The sequence below is a fragment of the Bos javanicus genome, chromosome 5, assembly GCF_032452875.1.
Source record: "Bos javanicus breed banteng chromosome 5, ARS-OSU_banteng_1.0, whole genome shotgun sequence".
In the NCBI taxonomy this organism is placed as follows: Eukaryota; Metazoa; Chordata; class Mammalia; order Artiodactyla; family Bovidae; genus Bos; species Bos javanicus.
Genome location: NC_083872.1, coordinates 65,656,554 through 65,682,846, shown reverse-complemented (window position 1 = coordinate 65,682,846; position 26,293 = coordinate 65,656,554). Strand labels below are relative to the sequence as shown.

Sequence of the window (26,293 nt, the reverse complement as noted above, 5' to 3'; positions counted from 1 at the left end):
TCACGTGAACGGAAGTAGCGGACGGAGCAGGCGCGCCAGTCCCCAGAGCCTTCTGGGAACGGCGGAGTGTCTGAGTGAGTAGGTGGGTGTGGAAGTTTATCCGCTGTCTTGAGCGAAGGTTTATAAGAAAAAGGTGCGTTTTTATCATAAAAGAAAATACGCCCGTCGTCATTAACAGCTGACCATCACTAACCCTTACTATGTACCCTACACCAAGCAAAGTTCTTTACCTTCATGGTTTCACAGTAAAGCGCATTGTGAACGTTCAGTTCAGTCGCTCAGTCGCGTCCGACTCCTCGCGACCTCATGATGATTCGAAATGTACATATTTTTAAGTCTCTTTAGCCTACGAAGAAAGCAAGGATTAGCAACCGGTAAGTGGCAGTCTGGCAGAGGTCACTCGGCTTCAAAGTCTGATATTCTTAACACGCCTGTCAACGCAGGAGATGTAAGAGACGCGGCTTCAATCCCTGGGTTGGGAAGATCTGGAGAAGGGCATGGCAACCTACTTCAGTATTCTCGCCTGAAGAATGCGATGGACAGAGAAGGCTGGAGGGCTACTAGTCTGTAGGGTCGCAAAAAGTTGGACAGAACTGAAGCGACGTAGCACGCACACATAGCACAGTAACTCATGGTTTTATGCACAACCAATTAGCTTTTTGTTATTTTCTTACCAGTTTTATGTCCTGTTGTTAAACATAATTATATGAACAGGTGTGTGTGTGTGTGAGAGAGATAGAGGTTTTTTCACTTAATTCAATGTTTCTGGAGAGTCGGCTATGGCCTGTGCTCTGCTCTATTTGAACTGTTGTGTTGGAGAAGACTCTTGAGAGTCCCTTGGCTTGCAAGGAGCTCAAAACAGTCAATCCTAAAGGAAATCAACCCTGAATATTCATTGGAGCTGAAAGCTCAGATACTCTGTCCACCTGATGCAAAGAACTGACTCAGAAAAGATCCCGATGCTGGGAAAGATTGAAGGCAGGAGGAGAAAGGAACAGCAGAGGATGAGATGGTTGGATGGCATCGCCTACTGGGTGGACATACCTTTGAGCAAGCTCAGGGAGTTGGTAGTGGACAGGGGAGTTGGTGATGGATAGGGAAACCTAGCATGCTGCAGTCCATGGGGTAGCAAAGAGTCAGACACAACTGAGCGACTGAGCTGAACTGAATAATATTACTATTAATAATAATTTTGTTTGGAAATGTTTATTCTGGGGTGCTTACATCGTAAATACCCAAGGAGAGATATTCAAACTGAATATATTCCTGCCTAGTCATGTATGGATGTGACAGTTGGACTGTGAAGAAAGCTGAGCACCGAGGAATTGATGCTTTTGAACTGTGGTGTTGGAGAAGACTCTTGAGAGTCCCTTGGACTGCAAGGAGATCCAACCAGTCCATTCTAAAGGAGATCAGTCCTGGGTGTTCTTTGGAAGGAATGACGCTAAAGCCACCTCATGCGAAGAGTTGACTCATTGGAAAAGACTGATGCTGGGAGGGACTGGGGGCAAGAGAAGAAGGGGACGACAGAGGATGAGATGGCTGGATGGCATCACCTACTCGATGGACGTGAGTATGAGTGAACTCCAGGAGTTGGTGATGGACAGGGAGGCCTGGTGTGCTGCAATTCATGGGGTCACAAAGAGTCGGACACGACTAAGCGACTGAACTGAACTGAGTGCTCAGTGTAGAGGTCAGGGCGGGAGCTGTGAGTTAAATACACTTAACTGAAAGTGCAAAGTTATTTAAAGCCATGGAACTGAATAAGATGATTTAGGGAGAGAGTGATGTAAAGGAGAAGGAAGAAGAGAAGAGAACCCAAGTTGATCAATAGAATGCTCCAACATTTAGCAGCAGCCAGAAGGGTGACAGGAAAGAGAGTCATTGATATAGAAACAGACTAGTCCTGGGCTAGAAGCACAGCCAGTCACCAACTATAGTGAAAACCAAGGAGAGAGAAGTAGCTGCTGGATCTGACAAGGTTATGGTCACTGGTGACTTTGAGAAGTACTGTCCAGTGTGGAGGAAAAGAAAGAAAGGAAGTGAGCGAAATATGTATGGTGAAGAAATAAAGTTGATATTGTACTTTTATATTGTTATTGACATTACATGTTTTTCCATGTTGTCACAGAGTTGTAAAATTTTTTTAATGTCTCCATACATGTATGAGACTTTTAAAAAAAGTTTTCATAGGAGTATACTTGATTTACAATGTTGCATTAGTTTCAGGTGAGTAACAAAGTGGATCAGTTTTACATATACTCTTTTTAAAATTCTTTCCCTCTATAGTCAATTACCTCCCTGGTGGCTCAGAGGTTAAAGTGTCTGTTTCCAATGAGGGAGACCCAGGTTTGATCCCTGGGTTGGGAAGATCCCCTGAAGAAGGAAATGGTAACCCACTCCACTATTCTTGCCTGGAGAATCCTATGGACAGAGAAGCCTGGTAGGCTACAGTCCACAGGGTCGCAAAGAATTGGACACAACTGAGCAACTTCACCTTCACCTTGATAGTCAATTACAGAGTATTGAGTAGAGTTCCCTGTGCTATTGAGTTTTACTTTTTAATAATAAAATATAGAAGCACTCAATGTTTGGCTGGCTTCCAGTAGGCTAATTGACTTTTTTTTCTGTAGGTGGTTGTTCACTTTGTTGGATCACAGATTCTTTAAGGAAGTCTAAGAAAGTTGTAGATTTTTCTCTTCAGAAAAATGCTAATAAACTCATTCACACTAAAATGCATAGATGATTTCAGAATTAGAAGTCTTCAGTTACCTGAGGGTAAGAGCCCATACTCTAAGCAATGTTCCCAACCTGTTTCTAAAATTATCCCCAGATAATTGTGTCCTTTTCCTTCTCTGTTATTTAGTTTTTGTAATGAAGTTAATGGGACAATAAGGAGTAGAGAGAAACATGAAAATCTAAAAGCTGACACTTGCAAGTTGTATATTGCATTATTACTCCTTATATGATCCTTGTATATTAACAGCTCTGGTTGAACTGTTTATTAATACACCGTAGTGGTTAAGAGCATAGATGCTAGAACCAGTTTACCTGAATTTTATTGAATCTTAGCTCTGCCATTTATTCCTGGTGTGGTTTGGGGGAAAGTTACCCTCTCTGAGCATCAATTCCTTCTATGTAAATGGAGCTAACAAAAAGTACATACTTCATAGGGGTTGTTGTACAGAGTTAAGAAGCTAATGGATGAAAGGTACCAGGTACCATAACTGCACAAGCTTTCACAAGTTATCTAACCTACCTGAGACCCAACTTCCTGACCTATTAAAAAGAAGTGATATTAATAATGATGCCATTTTTAAAAGGAATTGTATTGGCACAGAGGATGGAATAAATGTTTGCTGAATGGATAAATGCTCTACTATCTTGCTACTCGACAAGTTCCTTAAGGGCAGAAACCATGGACTTTTTCAACTTTGTGTCACCAGTGCATCCTCTGAACTTGAGGTTAATGAGTGTTTGTTGAATTAACAAAGTGTACATTTTGTTTAACCCTGACAAACTCAAAGAGTAATGTAACTTCCTACATTGGACGTGGTTTGTGTCACAGGATTTTTAATATTTCTCCCAAAGCTGTTTCTTAGGTTCTATAGAATATCCAAAGCAGCCCTGAAAAGCACCACTGTTTACTTAGGAATCTGCTTGCCCTCAGCTATTGCCCTCTATGCCAACATCTTCAATACTCCATGCCATCCTCTGTTCCCTTTTACCACAATGGTTCTGCCTGCCCCATCCCTTCCAACAGTTCACTTAGACAAATTCTTTCATTTCTTCCTCCATAAGCTCGATTGGGAAGTCTTGGCAATTTTGCTCTTTAATCTTTGTTTCCTCAGTGCCCTCTAATTTAAAGCCCAGGGATTACAAGAATGCAAGGAGTTTGCCTAGCTGTGTGAACCTCAGTTTACTCATCCACAAATTAGGGGTAATACTAGTGCCCCTCATGGAGTTGTTCTGAAGAGTCAGTAACCTAATACTTTGGTTATCAAATTGTGGTCCCCAACCAGCAACATCAACACTGTATAGGAACTTGTTAGGTGTGAATTCTGAGGCTTCACCCCAAACCTGTCGAATCAGAAACTGGGGATGAGATATTTTTATTACCTATTTGCTATTGTCATTATTTTATTCTCCTATCCATATCACCAGGGTAGGTTGTATTATCCTCACTTTAAAGATAAGGGATCTGAAGTTCAGAGGACTTCTAAGCAGTGGAAGCATTTGTATTTGGGTCTTCCAGTGTTTTTTTTTTTTTTACTGCCCCACTTTTTTTTTTTAACTTTTTACTTTATATTGGAATATAGTTGATTAACAATGCTGTGTTAGTTTCCATACAGCAGAGTGATTGACCTGTACCTGTACATGTGGCTATTCTTTTTCGAATTCTTTTGCCATTTACCTTGTTGCGTAGTATCGAGCAAGGTTCCCTGTGCTATACAGTAGGTTTTTGCTTTCTATTTTAAATATAGCAGTGTTGCCCCACATCTTAAGAGTGTGAACTAGGAGGGACAGACTTAGAGAAATAAATGCATCGATGTTGTGGTGGACATTTGTAGAGTTCTTGACAGTGTGTGTTCTCTCTTCTTCTTGAAACAGCATCCTGATTTTCCCTTCAGGACTCACTCTTCCCTCATTCTCAGTATCTGAAGTTCAGATTAGACACCTAGGAGGGCATGTGTCCTAAGAAGCATTTCTTTGACCAACTAACTGGTTCAGAGGTAAGTATGTGTCCTAAACTGGACCAAGGCCCTATCTGGAAGTTTTGTTAGAGCTGTTGGGAAAGAGGTGCTTCTTTTTCCTGGATTTTGCAAGATGATAGTAGCCTTAAGCTGTTGGTGGCCATTGTGTGACTTCATGGAGAAGTCCGCCTGAGAATGAGCTCTGTCCAAAGTAAATGAGAGAGAGAGAGACAGGGAAAAGGGGTGAGGGAGGGAAGGAGATTAAGATGAGCTTACGTGAGCCAGTGGATCCCTCTATCCAGTTCTTGGTCTTTTCAGTTGCCCTAGTTAACAGATTCCCCCTTTGTGTGCTTAAGACAATTTTAATTGGGTTCTGTCACTTTCACCCAAAATGATACTTAATACATCTGATTTAAACTGTTTGTGTTGCTGATAAATAAGACTGGAAACTTAAGCCTTCCTTTCAATGCAAGTGTTTATATGGTGAGTCAGAGTCAAAAAAAAAAAATCAAAGACAAAATCTTGATAATAGGAGTCAGTGATAGACTGGAAAGAATATCAGACCAGGAGTCATAAAATGTGGTTTCTAATCCTGGGAGGTTCACTCAGCTGTGTGACTTTGTAAAATTAATGCTGCTCTGAAAGAAGTAATGTATACATATGTGCTTTGAATGTTCCATTGAAGTCAAATAATTATTAGAGTTTCTCCTTAAACTTCTTACATGTATAGAATGGTACATTTTCAGTTAATTTAGTGGTGGAGGTAGAGAAGGAGATGCTTCTTGGTTTCTTATGTACTGCTCTTTGATCTGGGTGATAGAATACTTTAAAGATACATTTAAAAATACATCTTAAGAGAATGGAAAGGCAAGTCACAGACTGGGAAAAATATTTTAAAAACATATATCTGATAAAATATGTGTATCCAAAATGCACAGAGAACTCTTATAATTCAGAAATAAAAAGAACTGAGTTAAAAATGGGTAAAAGATGTTAACAGACACCTCACCAAAGAAGATATACAGATAGAAAATAAGTGAATGAAAGATGTTCAACATCGTATGTCATTAGACAGTTGCCTATGTGTTAAATTGACTAAACTGTAAAACAGGGGTCTCCAGCCCCCATACCACAGACCATACCAGTCTGTAGCCTGTTAGGAATGGGGCCACACAACAGGAAGTGAGTGGTTGTCTTCCACGAAACCAGTCCCTGGTGTCAAAAAGGTTGGGGACTAGACTACTGCTCTAAAATATTGGCAACACTAAATCCTGGAGAGGAGCAAAACAAACTCTCATTCATTGCTGGTGGGAATGCACAATGGTATAGCCACTTTGGGAGACGGTTACCTACTTTTTGTAAAGCTAAACATAGGCTTATCGTATGATCCCCCTGTCACTCTCCTAGGTATTTAACTAAATGACTTGGAAATTTATGTCCACACAAACCTGCATATGGATGTTTATAACAGCTTTACTCATAATTGCCAAAATTTGGATGCATTCAAGATGTCCTTCAATAGGTGAATGGATGAACAAACTATGGTACATCCTTAAATATAGTATTGTTCATTGATGAAATGAATCTGAAAAAGAATGGATATATGTATATATATGACTGAAGCACTTTGCTATACACCTGAAAATAACACAACATTGTGAATCAACTATACCCCAATATAAAATAAAAATTCAATTAAAAAAATGAGCTATCTGGTTTCAAAAAAAAAATGAAAGAAGCTTAAATACATATTGCTAAGTTTAAAAAGCCCATTTGAAAAAGCTGCATACTGTGTGACTCCAACTTCATGACATTCTAGAAAAGGGAAAATTATAGAAACAATAAAAAGATTGGCGGTTACCAGGGGCTGGGAGGAGGGGGCAAATGGTGAAGCACAGCGGGGTTTAGGGCAGTGAATCTATTCTGTATCATACCATAATGGTGGATACATGACTTTATGCATTTGAGAGTACTCACACAATAGTAGAACACAAAGAGTGAACCCTCAGTTAAATACAGACTTTAGTTAGTCACAGTGTATCATTATGGGCTCGTCCATTGTAACAAGCATGCCACAGTAATGCAATGCAGTTAATACTCAGGGACAGACTTCCCTGATGGTCCAGTAGCTAAGACTGCACTGCCAGTGCAGGAGGCCCAGGTTTGATCCCTGGTCAGGGAACTAGATCCCACATACTGGGACTAAGAGTTTGCATGCTGCAGCTATTAATAAAAAATACCACGTGCCACAACTAAAAAAGGAAAAGAACCTGCATGCTGCAACAAAAACCAAAGATTTTGCATGCCTGCAAAGAAGACCCAGTATAGCCAAATAAATAAATAAAAATTTTTAAAAAATGGGGGAAATTGTATGGGAAGGGAAAGTTGGCATACAGGAGTTCTCTATGCTTTCTGTTCAAGTTTTCTGTAAACTTAAAGCTGCTCCGAAAATAAAGACCATTAACTTAAAAAAAGTTGCATCTCCTCCTAACTCCTTCTTGTAAACCCAGAGTTCTTTGGAGAACATCATGCCTACTTGAGATGGGATCTGGAAAGACAACATCCTGCTCTTGAATCCTGGGAGCTCCAAGAGGAAGTCACATCAGAATCTCATTAACACTGAAAACGAGGAAAATTTGGATCTGTGTGATTCAGAGTGAAAGAGAAGCAAGTGACTCAGAATGCCAGATAGGGAAAAAAGTCTATTTACATACTCAATGAATTTCTATTGAGTGCCAGCTATATGTCAGAAACTGATCTAAAGGCTTAAGAGACAATAGTAAACAAATGAATTCCCTGTCTTCATGGGGCTTGTGTTCCAGTGTGGGGAAATAAAAAATAAATATGTAAATGATGTTAATCTATAGTAGATCATCAGATGGCAATAAATGCTATGGAGATGAATATACTAAGGGGAGAGTGTGGCAGAAACTTTTAACTATTCCACAGAATTCATTCCCCTTTTCATTTTTTAGAAAAAGAACCCCTCTCTCAGCTTTTGACTGATAACATGGCTACGGCATTAGAGTCTGCATTCCCCCTGCCTTCATTTTGCACCTGGATATATAGTGCTGTGACAAGTTCAATTCAGTGGGGTATGAGTGGAAGGGTTTTGTGTAACTTTCAGGTCATTAACTGAAGGATAAAGTCACTTTCCTCGTATCCTCTCTTTCTTCTTCCAGCTGGCTAGGAGATGGCACTGACTGGAGCATCCTTGGAAGCCAAGTATGGAAGATGACAGAGCCCCCAGATTTAGAGTGCTCAATTACTGAGTATTATACAAGAAGGAAGTAAACTAACATAAGCCATTTTGGGTTTGGATCTCATTTCTGGGTCAGGGGACAGGACAGGCTACTTACTCCAGTATTCTTGCTCTTCCCTGGTGGCTCAGCTGGTAAAGAATCCACCTGCAGTGTGGGAGACCTGGGTTCAATCCCTGGTTGGGAAGATCACCTGGAGAAGTAAATGGCTACCCACTACAGTATTCTGGCCTGGAAAATTCCATAGACTGCCTAGTCCATGGAGTCGCAAAGAGTCGGAGATGACTGAGCAACTTTTACTTTCATTGCAGCTTAGCTGGTACTTAATTTGGAGAGCACCAGAGCAAAGTGGGGGAGGATTTGCAATGTTATATAAGGTAATCAGGGAAACAGAAGCATGAAGGAAGGGTGGGAGGGAACCATGGACATGAAGATAATTCCAGGCAGAAGAACAAGTGCAAAGGCCCTGAGGCAGTATTGAGCTTCAGTCTGGTCCAGGAATAGCCAGAGGTCTAGCATGTCAGGAACACAGCAAGTAGGAGAGGAAGTCAGAGGGTTGAAGAGCAGATCACATATAGCAGGTTATAGATCATACTAGGAGATTGCTGAAATGGCCTCTTAGAAAGAGTGGACAAGGTCCCAGGGCATGGACAATGAAAGAAGGTCCATGGAAGATGAAATCACCAGATGCCTTATAGGAGCAGTGAAAGAAGACTGCTATGCATTTCTCAGTCATCTGTAGGTTGATTTATGCTTATATTCATGGGGAATTATAGAGACAAAGAGATTATGATTTCACTATATACTCTTGGATGTATTCTATTAAACAGATACTGTATTTGTAATCAAATGCTGTCCGGGCAGGTGCGTTTTCCAGAGATTCAGTGGGGATTTAATCTAAATGATGAGTAATCTTCCACCAAGAATGACCACAACCCAATGCCCAGGAATATCTTTGTCACAAGAGCTATGCAGTCACAGTGTTACAAGCATTCCCCATTTTACAGGCTAGGGTAACCCAGAGAAATCAAATGACTCACTTGAGATGACACAGGAAATTAATGGCAGAATTGGGAACTAGAATCCAGGTGTCCTGATCCCCAATTTAATATGCTTCCCATTACAATTAACTTTACTTCATGCTAACTACAAAAGATGGTGGTGGATATTTCAAATCACAAAACAATCCTAATGACATTTGCCACTGGATTTGGCAGTATTCTTGCTTGGAAAATCCCATGAATGGAGGAGCTTGGTGGGCTTGGTGGGCTTCAGTCCATAGGGTTGCAGAGTCAGACACGACTGAATGACTTAACAACGCTTTGGTTGAGGGATCCATTCTTTTGTCAGCAGCAGATTTTCTTCCTCTAATGATTCTTTGTCTAAAGCACTGTGGAATGAAAAACTGCCTTGATTGCACACAGTCAGATAATCTTGATGGAGATAGTGTTAATAAGGCCTTTTATTTATAAAGGACTTGAAGATTTGTAAGAAATTTAACATCTGTCAACTCCTCTGATCCTTACAGCATCCCTGCAAGGTAAACAGGGTAGATATAAGTTCTGTCACATTACAGATGAAATTAGGTAGTCCCAGAAATGAGAAGTGACTCAGCTGAGGTCACGCATCTCTGACTGATGATGCCAGATTTTCTCGCTCCAGGTTCAAAAGACTTCTTGCAACATGTATCCACCCAGATGATTAATAGCTGATACTTTATAGCTCTTGCTATGAATCAGGTACTCTTCTGTGTTTTGCATATTATGACTCATTTACTTGTCTTACAAGGTAAATTCTATTGTTATTCCCATTAGTGTTGGGAAAACTGAGACTGAGTTACTTACCCAAAGTCAGTTTCATAAAGCAGTCAGAGCTGGAACCCAAATATATGCAGACTGTATCCAGAACCTGTGCTTTTGGCCACTGCACTGTACTACCTCTCCAGTTACGACTCTGAAGCCATTTTATGATTCAGGTAGCTCATGGGCACACATCAGGAGTCTGTGAGATGAAATTAAGATACCTCATAGTTCCAGTGACTGTCCTAAGCCCGTCTTTAATGTGAACGGCCTCTTGATCATTATCTACATATATGATACATGTAATCAAGATTTGATTTGTAGACCATTCTTCTGGGTGGGATGGAAGAAAACTTGTGCATAACAATAGCTATTTTGGCATCAGTGTTGAAAAGTTTATACAGATAGTGAACCATGTATGTTTTGCAAAAGAATCAGTGCTGAGAAGTCATTGCTTCACTCTCTTTTCTTTAATTCATTAGTAATATCAAGGAGTAGAGAAGAATATAGACAAGTATAGAAGTCTATTCGATAGAATACAGTGCAAGTAGCATGTGACAGTTCTGAACCTAGATCTTGCACTCTTCCAGGCTCTCTTAGGCCTTTACCAGGGCAATCAAAAAGCCCAAGCTAGCCTTTTGGGTGATGAGAGACTACATGAAGAAAGCCTTGTAGCCAAGTCATCTAAAGCCAAGGCCATGCATGCATACATGCGAAGTCACTTCAGTCGTGTCTGACTCTGCAACTCTGTGGACTGTAATCTGTGAGGCTCCTTTGTCCATTGGCTTCTCCAAGCAAGAATACTACAGTGGGTTGCCATGTCTTCCTCTAAGGGATCTTCCTGACCCAGGGATTACACCTGCATCTTTTATTTCTCCTGTATTGGCAGGTGGGTTCTTTACCATTAGTGCCACCTGGGAAGCCAAGGTCATGCATAGTATTCATCTATTCTTTTGATAGCACTACTTTAATTTTCTTTTAGGGAACCCCCTCTTTATTTATTCTTAGTCCATGTGTTTTTATCACCAACCCATCTCCTATCTCTGGGTTGGATGAAAGTGATCCAGACCCAGGCACAGTGTATTGCCCTAAAAAAACAAAGTGGTTGATCAGGGATAGGTGTGTGATCCTAGTCAATCCAGTGAAAGTTGTCCCTCATATGTTTACCTGAAATATTAGAATACAGGCATCCTTGGTGGCTCAATTAAAGAGTCTGTCTGCAATGCAGGAGACCTGGGTTTGATCCCTGGATCAGGAAGATCCCCTGGAGAAGGAAATGGCAACCCTCTCCAGTATTCTTGTCTGGAAAATCCCAGGGACTGAGGAGCCTGATGAGCTATACCCCTTGGCGTCACAAAGAGTCAGACACGACTAACACACACACACACAGAAAACAGAAACTCTCTTTCTATTTAACTAATAGAATATAACCTAGAGACTGCTGGTGGCCCTCCTGACCCATGAGGGAATATTTGCATGAAAATGAAACTAAGATAAAAGTAGAGCCAAGAGATGGGGAGAGTCAAGTTCCCAATAACAAATTAGGGCATCTAGATCTAGCTGTGTCTACTCTTGGACTTTTAAATAATGTGTGTGCATGCTCAGTCATGTCTGACTCTTTGCGACCTGACCCCATTGACTGCAGCCCGTCAGGCTTCTCCGTCCATGGGATTTTCCAGGCAAGAATACTGGAGTGGGTTACCATTTCCTTCTCCAGGGGATCTTCCTGACACAGGGGTTGAACCCATGTCTTCTGTGTCTCCTGCATTGGTAGGTGGATTCTTTACCACTGAACCACTTGGGAAGCCCATATGAACCAATAAATTCCCTTATGTGTTTAAGCAAATCTTAGATTTCTGTCACTTGCAACCTAGATTAATTCTCCTGATTAATTGTTCTGGTTAATACTGGCATAATTCATACATTAGACTTTCTGCTTTGCCTGAAAGCAAACTGTATCAGTTAACTATTGACACAAGAAAGCTGCATAAAAAACAGCCACAGTGGCATGCAACAAGGCTGTGGCTGGATGGTTCTCATGTTCTGGGTTGGTCGTGGCTGATCTTGGCTGGGCTTGTTGGTGCTGGTGGTCTGCTGACCAACTAGGGGATGGCTAATCTAGCATGAACTTGGCTTGGGTGACTTGGCTACATACCTCTGCGTCATGTGGTCTCTCTTCGTCAAGCAAGCCAGCTAGCTTGGGCTTGACTCATGGCCAAGAAGAGGCCTGAGAGAGCCTGAAAGAATGCAAGACCTAGGCTCAGAACTTTACACACCACTGTCACCTTACTCTGTTTGGCAAAGCAAGTAGCAAGAATAGCTCATATTCAGTGGGTGGGGAAATAGTCCATCTCTTGATGGGAAGAGCTACAAATTCCCATTGCAAAGGGCAAAGCTACAGGGAGGAGCCAAGGATTAGAGCCATTTTTGCAGTCAGTCACCACACTCATCCTTGTTGCATTTAATACAGTGGTAGTAAAGACATAGGGAGAAGGCAATGGCAACCCACTCCAGTCCTCTTGCCTGGAAAATCCCATGGGCAGAGGAGCCTGGTAGGGTGCAGTCCATGGGGTTGCTAAGAGTCGGACACGACTGAGCAACTTCACTTTCACTTTTCACTTTCATGCATTGGAGAAGGAAATGGCAACCCACTCCAGTGTTCTTGCCTGGAGAATTCCAGGGACAGGGGAGCCTGGTGGGCTGCTGTCTATTGGGTCGCACAGAGTTGGACACGACTGAAGTGACTTAGCAGCAGCAGCAGCAGTAAAGAGATAAGTAAATGGGAACTAGCACTTACCAGTTGCTCACCAAAGGTAGCATGTTCTTTCAGTGCAGGAGATAATGCTCCCCTGGGAAGACCATAGCCTTGACTACACGGACCTTTGTGGGCAGAATGATGTCTGCTTTTCAACACACTGTCTAGGTTTGTCGTAGCTTTCCTGCCAAAATGGTAGCAGATCTCTGGCTCTGAGGCAATGAAGTTGAAAATTAGGATCCCCCTGAATTTTGCTTCTCAGGTCTTTCTGTCAGTTTCATGAGCACCCAATTGCCTGTGTTAAAGACCCTTCTGCTTGAAATATCTAGAGTGATATCTGTTTTCCCTATAGGTATCTACATGATACAGACTTCAAATTCTGGACTCTAAACTGTCGTCTCTCACAGTTGTTAACCTTATTATTATCCACTTTTTTCATGTTCCCAGCCTGCTGCCTCACAGCCTACCCTCTTGCCCACACACCTAGCATACCCTTAGGAAGAGAGCTCTGCTTCTTATTGCTGAGAAAAAAGAATGTGTTAGGTATGACCTCCCTCAGCTATTCTGTCTCTCCACTTGGAACTGTAGCTACCCTTTTTGTTTCCTTCTGCTCCATCTGTACTTCTGGGGTAGAAAAAGGATAAGACTTTTATGTGGTACATGGCACCTTTTATTTACCATTTTAACCTAATTTTCTGCTGTTTTTCATATGTGCCTGTACTAATTATGGTAGACTGACCGCACTGAAAAATAAAAAAAGATGGAATTGTTGCTGTAACAAAAGACCCCAAAATCTGTAGTAGCTCAAACACAGTAAAAGTTTATTTCCTGCTCAAATAACAGTGCTGGGCACGTGAATAATCAATGGGACAAGCCCTCCTCTATTTAGGGACCCAAATTGATGGAAACCCAACCGTTTTCAAGATGTGCTTTTCAGTGTCACCTTTCCAGACATCCAGGAGGGGAAAAGCATATGAGGGATATATATACAGAGTTTTTTGTGGGTCAGGTCTAGAAATGTCTTTTTTATTCCCATTCCATTAGCTAGAATTCAGTCACATGGCTATACCTAACTGCAAAGGAGGTTGGGAAATGTAGTCCAGCTATGTGAAAGCTGAGCGCCGAATAGTTGATGCTTTTGAACTGTGGTGTTGGAGAAGACTCTTGAAAGTCCCTTGGACTGCACAGAGATAAAACCAGTCAATACTAAAGAAAATCAGTCCTGAATATTCATTGAAAGGGCTGATGTTGAAGCTCCAATACTTTGGCCACCTGATGTGAAGAACTGACTCACTGAAAAAGACCCTGATGCTGGGAAAGATTGAGGGCAGGAGGAGAAGGGTACAACAGAGAATGAGATGGTTGGATGGCATCACTGATTCGATGGACATGAGTTTGAGCAGGCTCTGGGAGTTAGTGATGGACAGGGAAGCCTGGCATGCTTCCATCCATAGGGTCACAAAGAATCAGACATGACTGAATGAATGAACTATGTGTCCAGGAGGAAGGAAAAAAATGGATTTTGGTGAATATCAGTCTGTGCCATTATGCCTTAAACCTTGGAAAACTTAATTTTTCAACTGTTCAACTTTGTCTCTTCTAAATTAAGGATAATAAAAGCATCTCTTTAGGGCTGTTGTAAGGATTAAATGTATTATACTATAATTCTTAGAATAGGGCCTGGCACATAGGCAGCATCCATCCATAACCATCAGTGTTACCTGTTGTCATTGTTATCATTATCATCATCATCATCCTTAGAGACTCAACTTAAATATTACTTCCTAAGTAAAGTCTTGGTTCTCCCCTTCTTCTCCTGCCCATTTCTTGCCCAGAGTTACATTGTATTATAACTGTTTTATGATTGGTGCCTCCCCTACATGCTTCTTGAGGGCAAGAAGTGTGTTTGCTGCTGCTGCTAAGTCGCTTCAGTCGTGTCTGACTCTGTGTGACCCCCACAGACTGCATCCTACCAGGCTTCTCCATCCATGGGATTCTCCAGGCAAGAACACTGGAGTGGGTTGCCATTTCCTTCTCCAATGCATGAAAGTGGAAAGTGTGTTTAGTTCTTTTTATATTTCAAGTATCTGGCATAGTCCCTGGGGTATGATAGATATTTACTAATATTTATTGAAGGAGGAAAAGGGGAAGGGGAGGAAGGGAAAAAAAGGAGAAGGAGGGAGAAAGGGAAGGAGGGAGGGAGTAACAAAGAAAGGAAGGAAAACCATGCAAGGGTCAACATCTTGCCAACGGTAGATTCATGAAAGGGCAGCCTGATACACTGCATAGCAGCTTTAGTTGCTACCATATCCCAGATCCCAGAGGCTCTGAGCTGCTGCCAGCTCAGGGTCCAAGCTTCAAACCCTGTGCTGACTGCCCTGTGCACCACCTCTCATCCTCTCAGCCCAGCTTTACTCCAGCCATTGCTACAACACTCAGGCTGCCAGAGGTGTAAGCCTACCGTCCCTCGCCTCAGATGTTTGCATCTCATTCTGCCCTGGGCTTGCTGTCCATTTCTTTCTTGGACACCTGCAGAAATGTATTTTGACTTTCACATATGCAAACAATGCAAGTGTGAGGGAGGTGGCATGTTGTGGGGCAACTTAACCATCGAAGGAGAGGAGCTAGTGGATAAATGTTCCTTTTTTCCAGCTCTTGGGCAGTTGATTCTGGTAGGGTGAAAACTTGTCCTGTTTTCCTTGCACTTTCCTGGTTTTTCCTCTGAGAGTCCCACATGGCTGGAACCCACTAATTCTGAAAGGAATTCTACAAGACTCTTCATGAGGTTCCGGTGGGGGTCAAGTCCCAGAAGCCCAGAGCTCAGTAACACACCTGGACTGCCTTTCCCTACTTACTTCGATGCAAGCCCTGTCTCAGGCTCTGCTTTCTGTTGGTGTTTGAATTGGGCAGCCCTGAGCTATTTCAAATCCTGAAAGATGATGCTGTGAAAGTGTTGCACTCAATATGCCAGCACATTTGGAAAACTCAGCAGTGGCCACAGGACTGGAAAAGGTCAGTTTTCATTCCAATCCCAAAGAAAGGCAATGCCAAAGAGTGCTCAAACTACCGCACAATTGCACTCATCTCACACACTAGTAAAGTAATGCTCAAAATTCTCCAAGCCAGGCTTCAGCAATGTGTGAACCATGAACTTCCTGATGTTCAAGCTGGTTTTAGAAAAGGCAGAGGAATCAGAGATCAAATTGCCAACATCCGCTGGATCATAGAAAAAGCAAGAGAGTTCCAGAAAAACATCTATTTCTGCTTTATTGACTATGCCAAAGCCTTTGACTGTGCGGATCACAATAAACTGTGGGAAATTCTGAAAGAGATGGGAATACCAGACCACCTGATCTGCCTCTTGAGAAATCTGTATGCAGGTCAGGAAGCAACAGTGAGAACTGGACATGGAACAACAGACTGGTTCCAAATAGGAAAAGGAGTACATCAAGGCTGTATATTGTCACCCTGTTTATTTAACTTATATGCAGAGTACATCATGAGAAACGCTGGACTGGAAGAAACACAAGCTGAAATCAAGATTGCCGGGAGAAATATCAATAACCTCATATATGCAGATGACACCACCCTTATGGCAGAAAGTGAAGAGGAACTCAAAAGCCTCTTGATGAAAGTGAAAGTGGAGAGTGAAAAAGTTGGCTTAAAGCTCAACTTTCAGAAAATGAAGATCATGGCATCTAGTCCCATCACTTCATGGGAAATAGATGGGGAAACAGTGTCAGACTTTATTTTTCTGGGCGCCAGGATCACTGCAGATGGTGACTGCAGCCATGAAATTAAAAGACGCTTACTCCTTGGAAGGAAAGTTATGACCAACCTAGATAGCATGTTCAAAAGCAGAGACATTACTTTGCCAACAAAGTCCGTCTAGTCAAGGCTATGGTTTTTCCTGTGGTCATGTATGGATGTGAGAGCTGGACTGGGAAGAAGGCTGAACGCCGAAGAATTGATGCTTTTGAACTGTGGTGTTGGAGAAGACTCTTGAGAGTCCCTTGGACTGCAAGGAGATCCAACCAGTCCATTCTGAAGGAGATCAGCCCTGGGATTTCTTTGGAAGGAATGATGCTGAAGCTGAAACTCCAGTACTTTGGCCACCTCATGCGAAGAGTTGACTCATTGGAAAAGACTCTGATGCTGGGAGGGATTGGGGGCAGGAGGAGAAGGGGACAACAGAGGATGAGATGGCTGGATGGCATCACTGACTCGATGGACGTGAGTCTGAGTGAACTCCAGGAGTTGGTAATGGACAGGGAGGCCTGGTGTGCTGTGATTCATGGGGTCACAAAGAGTCGGACACAACTGAGTGACTGAACTGAACTGAACTGAGCTTCCCTGTGTAGTGATGTGTTCCCAGCTCTAGAAAAGTAAACAGGGCAGGGCCAGAGAAAATGAGTCAGGGCTCCAAACAGCCAAATTATCACTTTCCTGATGTTGCTACAAAATTAATCTGGAAGAGATGGTATCATTTAAAGATATCCTGAAACAAAAACAAAAAACCTATTCATTCAGTAAAAAAAAAGAAAAGAAAAATGATATTATCATGAAATGTTTATTAAATGTGCAAACAGTAGGGTGTTGGAGAGAATATCAAACAGAAGACTTAGCTTTCCTTTTTTTTAATATTTTTTATTTATTTGGCTGCATTGGGTCTTAGTTGCAGCCTGCTAGATATTTGTTTCATCATTCAGGACCTTTTTTTGTGGCACATGGGCATAGTTGCCCCACAGCATGTGGGATCTTAATTCACCAGCCAGGGGATCCAACCTGCATCCCCTGCACTGCAAGGCAGATTCTTAATCACCAGACCACCAGCGAAGTCCTGGGAGACTTAGCTTTTAGCCCCACTTGAAGCCACCTTGTGGTTCAGATGGTAAAGAGTTTGCCTGCAATGCAGGAGACCCAGGTTCGATCCCTGGGTTGGGAAGATACCCTGGAGAAGGAAATGGCAACCTACTCGAGTAATCTTCCCTGAAAAATCCCATGGATGGAGGAGCCTGGCAGGTACAGTCCATGGGGGTGCAAAAAGTTGGACACGACTGAGTGACTTCACTTTCACTTTCTAGCATCATAATCCTACATGACCGTTGTCACTTTTCTTCTCCTTGGGCCTCAGTTCCCCATCTATAAAATGAGGACGCTGGACTTGTCCCTTTTTACTTTTACCAGTTGTCCTGTTGTACAGGGGACAGGGATCAAGACCATTCCCATAGAAAAGAAATGCAAAAAAGCAAAATGGCTGTCTGGGGAGGCCTTACAAATAGCTGTGAAAAGAAGAGAAGCAAAAAGCAAAGGAGAAAAGGAAAGATATAAACATCTGAATGCAGAGTTCCAAAGAATAGCAAGAAGAGATAAGAAAGCCTTCTTCAGCGATCAATACAAAGAAATAGAGGAAAACAACAGAATGGGAAAGACGAGGGATCTCTTCAAGAAAATCAGAGATACCAAAGGAACATTTCACGCAAAGATGAGCTCGATAAAGGACAGAAATGGTATGGACCTAACAGAAGCAGAAGATATTAAGAAGAGATGGCAAGAATACACAGAAGAACTGTACAAAAAAGAGCTTCACGACCCAGATAATCACGATGGTGTGATCACTGACCTAGAGCCAGACATCCTGGAATGTGAAGTCAAATGGGCCTTAGAAAGCATCACTATGAACAAAGCTAGTGGAGGTGATGGAATTCCAGTTGAGCTATTCCAAATCCTGAAAGATGATGCTGTGAAAGTGTTGCATTCAATATGCCAGCAAATTTGGAAAACTCAGCAGTGGCCACAAGACTGGAAAAGGTCAGTTTTCACTCCAATCCCAAAGAAAGGCAATGCCAAAGAATGCTCAAACTACCGCACAGTTGCACTCATCTCACACGCTAATAAAGTAATGCTCAAAATTCTCCAAGCCAGGCTTCAGCAGTATGTGAATCGTGAACTTCCTGATGTTCAAGCTGATTTTAGAAAAGGCAGAGGAACCAGAGATCAAATTGCCAACATCCACTGGATCATAGAAAAAGCAAGAGAGTTCCAGAAAAACATCTATTTCTGCTTTATTGACTATGCCAAAGCCTTTGACTTTGTGGATCACAATAAACTGTGGAAAATTCTGAAAGAGATGGGAATACCAGACCACCTGATCTGCCTCTTGAGAAATCTGTATGCAGGTCAGGAAGCAACAGTTAGAATTGGACATGGAACAACAGACTGGTTCCAAATAGGAAAAGGAGTTCGTCAAGGCTGTATATTGTCACCCTGCTTATTTAACTTTTATGCAGAGTACATCATGAGAAACGCTGGACTGGAAGAAACACAAGCTGGAATCAAGATTGCTGGGAGAAATATCAATAACCTCAGATATGCAGATGACACCACCCTTATGGCAGAAAGTGAAGAGGAACTCAAAAGTCTCTTGATGAAAGTGAAAGTGGAGAGTGAAAAAGTTGGCTTAAAGCTCAACATTCAGAAAACGAAGATCATGGCATCCGGTCCCACCACTTCATGGGAAATAGATGGGGAAACAGTGGAAACAGTGTCAGACTTTATTTTTCTGGGCGCCAGGATCACTGCAGATGGTGACTGCAGCCATGAAATTAAAAGACGCTTACTCCTTGGAAGGAAAGTTATGACCAACCTAGATAGCATGTTCAAAAGCAGAGACATTACTTTGCCAACAAAGTCCGTCTAGTCAAGGCTATGGTTTTTCCTGTGGTCATGTATGGATGTGAGAGTTGGACTGTGAAGAAGGCTCAGCACCGAAGAATTGATGCTTTTGAACTGTGGTGTTGGAGAAGACTCTTGAGAGTCCCTTGAACTGCAAGGAGATCCAACCAGTCCATTCTGAAGGAGATCAACCCTGGGATTTCTTTGGAAGGAATGATGCTGAAGCTGAAACTCCAGTACTTTGGCCACCTCATGCGAAGAGTTGACTCATTGGAAAAGACTCTGATGCTGGGAGGGATTGGGGGCAGGAGGAGAAGGGGACGACAGAGGATGAGATGGCTGGATGGCATCACTGACTCGATGGACGTGAGTCTGAGTGAACTCCGGGAGTTGGTAATGGACAGGGAGGCCTGGCGTGCTGCGATTCATGGGGTTGCAAAGAGTCGGACACGACTGAGTGACTGATCTGATCTGATCTGGCTGTTGCAGTTACTTGTGGGGTTCTGTGGGGAGGACAGAGGCTCCAGGGATGTCAATAGTTCAAGGAAATAGAGGAGGGGACAGGAGCCGAGGTTCATACCTGCATCAGTTGTTGAGTACATGTTGCAGAAAGATTATATAAATGGATCATGGTGGACGGTGAAGAACCCCTAATGAGTGTCCCTGATGTTCTTAAGATTTATCAATTAATCAAAAACCCTCTACCTACCTAGATGAGATTTCAGGGCCAAGAAGATTTGCCTTTAACTTTTTTTTTTTTTGGCCATATGTCTTAGCATGTGGGATCTTAAGTTCCCCAACCAGGGATGGAGCCCATGTCCCCTTCAGTGGAAGTGTAGAGTATTAGCAACTGGACCACCCATGGAACTCCTTTCCTTTAACTTTTAAGAAAGATCTTCATAAAAACTGAACAGCTTGAGGCCATGACCTTGACAGCCAGATGGAAAACCCAGCCAGTGGTGTGCTAGAGTACCTTGTACCTATTTGTAAGAGGTGATGGTGAAATATTCAGGAATTTTGTGAGCCTAACAACCATTGGTAGTTTTAAACCAGTCTTGGGAAGAGCACTGACACCATAGAAATTGGCCAATGCTAAAACTGGGGCTCTCTCTGCCCCGTGAGTTGTTTTACCAGCCCTTCACTGCATCCAGCTTTGATCACTGTTAGCTTCTTATCCAGGATTGTGGCTAAATTAAATGTGTGTGTCTTAAAAAGAATTTTTTTTTTCTCCTGTGTTGTTTTTTTTTTTTTTGGATTGTGGATACAGTGATTAGAGTCATTAAAACCTGTCTTTCTGTCTCCCTTCACAGAGGTTTTCTTTATAGGTGCTATGAATTTGAAAGATGCAAATCCCTGCAGAGCTATCTGGCAGGATTCCATACCCCCAAGTCCTGCAGGTCCTGGCAGGGCCCAGCTCTGCCTGTCTTCCTCAGAACCACTTCAGGGTGTCATGGTGCTGCTTCAAGAGTGTTTGTCTTCATGAATTGCCTCTTTGGGGGCTTTGGGCAATTCTTGAAGGACTTTGAAAGCTTGGTTGGAATCCTGGTTGTGCCACTTGGTAACTCTGTGACTGGGCAAGTTACCTAACCTGACTGAACAGTTTAACTTCTGGGCTTAACTAGAACCTAAGGATGTTTAAGCGTTAAGGTACCGCACTTGTGTGAGCCTCTCACAGGGGAGCCTTAGGCAGGTTGTAATTTTGTTTAATATTTGTTTGTTTGGCTGCACCTGGTCTTAGTTGCAGCGTGCAGGATCTTCTACCTCCGATGTGGCGTGCAGGTTCTTTGGTTGCCACATGTAGATATTTTAGCTGCAGCATGTGAACTCTTAGATGCGGCCTGCGGGATCTAGTTCTCTGACCAGGGATCGGACCCAGGCCCTCTGCATTGGGAGCACAGAGTATTAACCACTGGACCTCCAGGGAAGTGCCTGCATTTTCTATTTTAATCTCATCATCTAAACCCAACCCCTCACCCCTACCACAAAGTACATCATCTTCAGAGATTCACACAACTTGGATCAGCTACTACTTGTGGAAATGAATCATGCAACACATGTAAAAGGCTTAACCCAGGGCCTGACCCATTGGAAGAGCTTCATTAAAGTCCCTATTGTAATGCAGATGCTTTCCCTCTATCACCATACATCCCATGACATTTTTCTCCTGTCCCAAAATGTCAGCACTCGTCCACATTCTGTTCGTAGTTTGCTTCTCCTCCACCCACCACGCTGGCTTCTTGCCAATCACTTGCCACTTGGCTAAATTTATTCCAAGAGGTGCCACATGCAGCGCCTCACTGCCGCGATTGTAATGGTGAGAAAACAATTTTTAGCAATCAGTTCTTCATCTCCTTGCAACGTGACAGCAAGGAGAAACCATAAGTGAATTGCCCAAGGCTCCTTGGTGTGATGGGGAATCAAAAACATATTAATACTTAACAAAACATCCAACAGGACAGGAAAACAAAGGGCAATTGAGGCAAGGCTCTGATGCTCTGCCAGTTGTTAAAATAAAAGGCTGATTGTCAGTCCACCGTGAGGTAGAGAGCTTCCCTTAAGAGCATAAGTATCTCAGAATTATCAAAAGCCTCTAAGTCCCCTTAATGATGGGTTTTTACCACAGGTAGAGGGAAGGTAAACCACATTTAGTGCATTTGGCACTACAGGTGTAACAAGAATTTCAGAGCCATATGCCTTTACTCATGGTGAGTTAGGGAGTGGTTGGTGTGCCTGTGAGCCTGACGTGCACTCCTTCCCTGAGCTGGAAGAAGGGACCTTGAGTCAGATGAAACTTAGGTGCAGTCATTACTAACAGACTGTTGTATGCAAGGCACCTGGAGTGGTGCTTTCTATTACACAGTGTTGAAAGCTGTCCAGTCAGGTGGAGAAAGTGAGGCCATTGGGATCAGATGAATCTCATTTAATCCAGGCACTGCTTTGTGTTGTTATATGATTTAGACTGTTTCTGCAACCTCTGATCCTTAAGTTTTCTCATCTGTAAAATGGGAAAAATACCACTCACATTGAAAAATTGCTAAGTTTGTAATAAATGTTCATTTTCTTACCCCCTTCTGAAAGCATAGAATCCAAGTGCAGTTTTGGTATTCTCAGAAACTGTTCATGTAGCTTTTCTGAGTCTTGTATTATGTTAATAGTTGAAACATTTTGTCCTGTTATATTTTTGTGGCACAAGAATTAGAATATTTAGATGAGTATGATAAAGAATCCACCTGCATGCAGGAGACCCGGGTTTGATCTCTAGGCTGGAAGATCCTTTGAAAGAGGAAATGGCAACCCACCACAGTATTCTTGCCTGGGAAGTCCCATGGACAGAGGAACCTGGCAGGCGACAGCCAATGGGGTTGCAAAGAGTCGGACACGACTGAGCAACTAACACTTTCACTCTTTCAAAAAAGATTACACATAGTTCCAACATGTAGTTATAGCTTCTGTTAAAACCCTTGGAGATAACCTTCCAGAATATTTTTATGCATATAAATACTTGTATTATTGCAATTTAATTATATGATGCATATTATTCTATAACCTGCTTTTTTAAAAAGATGATAGATCTTATTTATAGGAATCCTTGGGAAAAATCTCTTCCCTGACAAGCCAGGTAACAACTCTTCCTTGTCGTAGGAAACAGTTGAGATTAACACACTATTACAATTGACGATCGTTATTAAATAAGTTACAGTAAAACTTCAGTGCCCTTTTCCCAGAGAAAGGCCATATAGCTGCTACAATGAAAGAAAACAAGTGACATTTACAAATCCCATTGCTGAAACTCCTTTGTTTAGAAATCATGTTGGTTTTTTTTTTTTTAACAATTTTATAAAAACTATAAAGAAACTTGTCCCTTTGCATTCAAAACAAGGCAAAAAGAGATTTGTAATTGGATATTGTCCTTGATCAAGCTGCTATATCAAAATACCATGGACTGGGAAGCTTAAACAATGGACGTTTATTTTCTCACACTTCTGGAGAATGGAGGTCTGAGATTAGGGGACCAGCAGATCTGGTTCCTAATAAGAATGTCATTCCTGTCTTGCAGATGCCCAGCTGCCTTCCAGCTGCAACCCTGCATGGTGGAGAGAGAATGTGCTCTGGTGTATTCTTCTGCTTATAAGGACATTAATCTTAACTGTGGGGCTGTACTCTCATGACACTCTCATGACCTCATCTAAACCTAATTACCTCCAAAAGCCTGCCTCCCAATACTATCACACTGAGAGTGAGGGCTTCAACATGTGGATGATGGGTAAGGGTAGAAACATCTAGAACAGAACAAATATTGTTATAGACCCATAACACCTTCACTAAAGAAGATAATGGACTTCTCTGGTGGCTCAGATGGTAAAAGAACCTGCCTGCAATGCATGAGACCTAGGTTCGATACCTGGTTCAGGAAGATTCTCTGGAGGAGGGAATGGCAATCCAATCCAGTATTCTTGCCTGGAGAATTCCATGGACAGAGGAGCCTAGCAGGCTACAGTCCATGGAGTCAGAGTCACACGTGACTGAGCAACGAACACTTTCACTCTTCTGTAGAGAAAATAATAAAAGGGAGCAAATTACCTCTACCCTAACACAGTACTGGCACTTAGAAAATGCTCCATGTTTGTTAGATTCCTGTTCTGCCCTCATTCCTCACAACAGTGATACGAAACATCCACAGGCTTTGGAATCAGACCAGGGTTTGAACACTGGCTTATTATCATTGAATACTGGCTTTATTTATCATTATCACTGGCTTATTTGAACACTGGCTTATCATTTGGTGGAGCATTTCGAAGCCTCGTTTTATATTTGAGGATGTCCCTTCCTGGGATAGGGTGACTATCCACTCTTCTTTTAGAGCTCTGGCCCATACCTCAAGGATTTATCTCTGTATAAATTTCACATTTCCTGAGCAATAGTAATTTCTTAGACATGTAGTTATCTGCAGCTGCTAAGTCGCTTCAGTCGTGTCTGACTCTATGCAACTGCATAGATGGGACCCCACCAGGGTCCCCTGGGATTCTCCAGGCAAGAACACTGGAGTGGGTTGCCATTTCCTTCTCCAATGCATGAAAATGAAAAGTGAAAGTGAAGTCGCTCAGTCGTGTCTGACTCTTAGCGACCCCATGGACTGAAGCCTACTAGGCTCCTCCATCCATGGGATTTTCCAGGCAAAAGAGTACTAGAGTGGGGTGACATTGCCTTCTCCAGTTATCTGCAGAAAAAATTTTAAATAAATATGCAAAAAACTGAGTTTTCACATTTTGTTATTTCAACCTCTGTAAAGCTAGTGGAGGTGAGGGAATTCCAGTTGAGCTATTTCAAATCCTAAAAGAGGATGCTGTGAAAGTGCTGTACTCAATGTGCCAGTAAATTTGGAAAACTTAGCAGTGGCCACAGAACTGGAAGGGGTTGGTTTTCATTCCAATACCAAAGAAAGGCAATGCCAAAGAGTGCTCAAACTACCACACAATTGCACTCATCTCACACGCTAGTAGAGTAATGTTCAAAATTCTCCAAGCCAGGCTTCAACAATACCTGAACCATGAACTTCCAGATGTTCAAGGCTGGTTTTAGAAAAGGCAGAGGAACCAGAGATCAAATTGTCAACATCCACTGGATCGTGGAAAAAGCAAGAGAGTTCCAGAAAAACATCTATTTCTGCTTTATTGACTATGCCAAAGCCTTTGACTGTATGCATCACAGCAAACTGTGGCAAAATCTTCAAGAGATGGGAATACCAGACCACCTGACCTGCCTCCTGAGAAATCTGTATGCAGGTCAAGAAGTAACAGTTAGAACTGGACATGGAACAACAGACTGGTTCCAAATAGGAAAAGGAGTACATCAAGGCTGTATATTGTCACCCTGCTTATTTAATGCAGAGTACATCATGAGAAACGCTGGGCTGAAAGAAGCACAAGCTGGATCAAGATTGCAGGCAGAAATATCAATAACCTCATATATGCAGATGACACCACCCTTATGGCAGAAAGTGAAGAGGAACTAAAGAGCCTCTCGATGAAAGTGAAAGAGGAGAGTGAAAAAGTTGGTTTAAAGCTCAACATTCAGAAAACTAAGATCATGCTATCTGGCCCCATCACTTCATGGCAAATAGATGGGGAAACAGTGGGAACATTGTCTCCAAAATACTGCAGATGGTGATTGCAGCCATGAAATTAAAAGACGCTTACTCCTTGAAAGAAAAGTTATGACCAACCTAGATAGCATATTGAAAAGCAGAGACATGACTTTGCCAACATAGGTGCATCTCGTCAAGGCTATGGTTTTCCCAGCTAGTCATGTATGGATGTGAGAGATGGACTATGAAGAAAGCTGAGTGCCAAAGAATTGATGCTTTTGAACTCTGGTGTTGGAGAAGACTCTTGAGAGTCCCTTGGACTGCAAGGAGATCCAACCAGTCCATCCTAAAGGACATCAGTCCTGAGTATTCATTGGAAGGACTGATGTTGAAGCTGAAACTCCAATTCTTTGGCCAATTCTTTGATGTGAAGAGCTGACTCATTGGGAAAGACCCTGATGCTGGGAAAGATTGAAGGCAGAAGGAGACGGGGATGACAGTGGATGAGGTGGTTGCATGATATCACTGACTCAATGGACAGGAGTTTGAGTAAACTCCAGGAGTTTGTGATGGACAGGGAGGCCTGGTGTGCTTCAGTCCATGGGGTCGCAAAGAGTCGGACATGACCAGGCAACAGAACTGAACTGAATTGAACTGAAAGTGTCACGAGATCCTAGACTAGGTGCCGGGGTCCAGTCCCGGCTGATCCTGGGTATTCGAAGGGGAGACGGTATCGGCGACTATTTACATATTCATCAAAGATATAAAGAGTAATAGAATGAGGATAGCTCAGTAGGAAAATTCAGTGGAGAAAAGAAGCTGAGTAGCTTGGTTTACGTGGGAGACCAATAAAACTTCAAGACAAGAAGCTTGCACCACTTACGTAGGCCGCAGGCATCCTTCCGTTCTCCCGAAGGAGAGGAGACACTGAGGCCTCCCCGGTTGGATCTTAGAAGCCCCGGCATAATTAGTAAGCTGGCGGGTTCCACGCTCCAGATGGAGACTCAGCCAGAGTGAGAGAGAGC

At 42.5% G+C, this 26,293-nt stretch overlaps 1 long non-coding RNA gene across 1 annotated transcript; it reads left to right on the top strand.

Moving 5' to 3' along the window:
• The first annotated feature begins 18 nt into the window (after positions 1-18).
• On the top strand, positions 19-24,439 carry LOC133247795 (uncharacterized). Its single transcript, XR_009736499.1, has 4 exons — positions 19-133; positions 4,612-4,733; positions 7,877-8,692; positions 23,241-24,439. It is a non-coding gene; the product is annotated as an uncharacterized LOC133247795 (long non-coding RNA).
• Positions 24,440-26,293: the final 1,854 nt, after the last annotated feature.